The 1,998-nt window shown below is 39.6% G+C and overlaps 1 non-coding gene across 1 annotated transcript; it reads left to right on the forward strand.

Moving 5' to 3' along the window:
* Window positions 1-207: 207 nt before the first annotated feature.
* On the forward strand, window positions 208-289 carry trnas-aga. Its single transcript has one exon. It is a non-coding gene; the product is annotated as a tRNA-Ser (tRNA).
* Window positions 290-1,998: the final 1,709 nt, after the last annotated feature.

Consider the following 1,998-nt stretch of genomic DNA (forward strand, 5'->3'; position numbering starts at 1 on the left):
AACCAAAGATTTTGTGACCCCTCTGCAGTACCTCCACAGACCCCTAGGGGTCGCAGGTCCCCTGTTTAAGACCTATACTTTACAAGACACAGTCAGTCCTCGCTTCAGATGAATCATGAATTATAGTAACAATATGTTTATTAACAGTTTATTAACACATAGAAACTATTAATATACATGTAAAGAATGAAAATGTATAACTTATCAGTTGTCGTGGCCGAGTGGTTAAGGCGATGGACTAGAAATCCATTGGGGTTTCCCCGCGCAGGTTCGAATCCTAATGACAACGTATCTTTCTTTAACCTAATCCCCCTTCGGGGATGAATAAAGTTATTTTTATATCTATCTATCTTACACCTTGTAAATCATCTTATAAACGCCCTGAATACTTACTGATAAATACGTTTAACTGATCCATGATAAACTGATCATTATTAAACACGTTACAGAGATTATTGGGAATAAAACATTTCTAACTTCATTCATAAACTGGATACTAATGTCTACTAAAGTGGGAACGAATGTAGAAATAAATGATAAATTATGTATTTTATGCTTCTTATTATAAACTGTTACCAACGTTTTTTTTATATTAGACATTTTAGTTTGCTAATTAACATTCCACTGTATGACAGTTGTTTATGGGAGTTTCCTCAGTTTTGCAGGAAATAAACCACAGAACTTCAGTATCGAACGTGAGACTATGTCATGGGTGTCAAATAAACGGCCCGTGGGCCAAAACCAGCCCACCACAGGGTCTAGTCTGGTCCGCCACATGAATTTGCAATCTGCGAACACGACATGGGCTTGTAGTTGGTGGAAAAATACTGTCTGTACGACCGATTTAATGCAAGAAAAAGTAATCAGGAGAGCTAATAAATGGAATATTTCAGGAGCTTCTAACATGTTTACACAGGGGGCGGCCATCTTGGAAACTCAACTCCAAGGTTGTGAGGATTCTACGAGTTTCTGAGGAGAAAATACGACTCGGGACATGGAAATTCCCACTTCTGAGTAGAAATGGAACGCACCATTCATTTATTTATTATTTTTAAATTATTTTAAAAAAACATTTCAGGGATTTATAAAACGATAGTTGTATTTATTTGCTCTAAAACTAACATAAACGTTATTGCTGTCGTGTTACTGGTCCGGCCCCCTAGTCACTGCAGGAGTCGCCACAGTCCTCAGAACACCATGAATCACCTTAAAATGTGTATTTACACAACGTTTTTATGGTGATCCATTAAAAGACCCACATTACGACACAACAAGCAGAACCTTTTAGTTCAACTCAATAAAGTAAAAGGGACGTTGCTCTTATTTATAGAAGGAGACATTATCAATTTAAGTATAATTTATTAGTCACAAGGTGAAGCCGCTCCAGTTAAGTGAGTTAAGGCTGAATGTGTGTGAGTGGGTCTTTGTGTGAAAACTAGGTTTGCCCGTCGCATGTCTGCAGTTGTTGAGTCTCGGGCGCGTCGTCGGCGTGGATACCGGGGGTGTCCCACCATGAATGATATTTATCTTGAAACGTTTCGCCGGGGAAATTAGCACAGAACAATCTGCCCGAACCATCTGGAATATTTCAGCGGAGCTTGTTTCGTTTTGTGTGCGTCTGTGTGTGTGTGTGTGTGTGTGTGTGCAAACATGTAGAAGTCGAATGCAATTTACTCCCAACACCTGAGGGCAGTGACGTGACCCCCCCCCCCCCAGGGTAAAACTGTCTTACACAGAGAGGTCGTGTCTGTTTAGTTATTTATTTGTTTGTTTGTCTATTTACTTGTTTCCTTACGAAGATTGTGTGTGTGTGTGTGTGTGTGTGTGTGTGTGTGTGTGTGTGTGTGTGTGTGTGTGTGTGTGCAAGAGAGTGTTGTTGATCTACTAACAAAGCTTAAAAAAAAAAGTTGCAAACAATCTGATGAAAGAAACGAGAGGAAAAACCACCAGAAGAGCCCCAGATGTTGTAGCCTGTACAGTTGCGTGTATGTATATATA

Source organism: Mugil cephalus, chromosome 16 (assembly GCF_022458985.1).
Source record: "Mugil cephalus isolate CIBA_MC_2020 chromosome 16, CIBA_Mcephalus_1.1, whole genome shotgun sequence".
Taxonomy (NCBI): domain Eukaryota; kingdom Metazoa; phylum Chordata; class Actinopteri; order Mugiliformes; family Mugilidae; genus Mugil; species Mugil cephalus.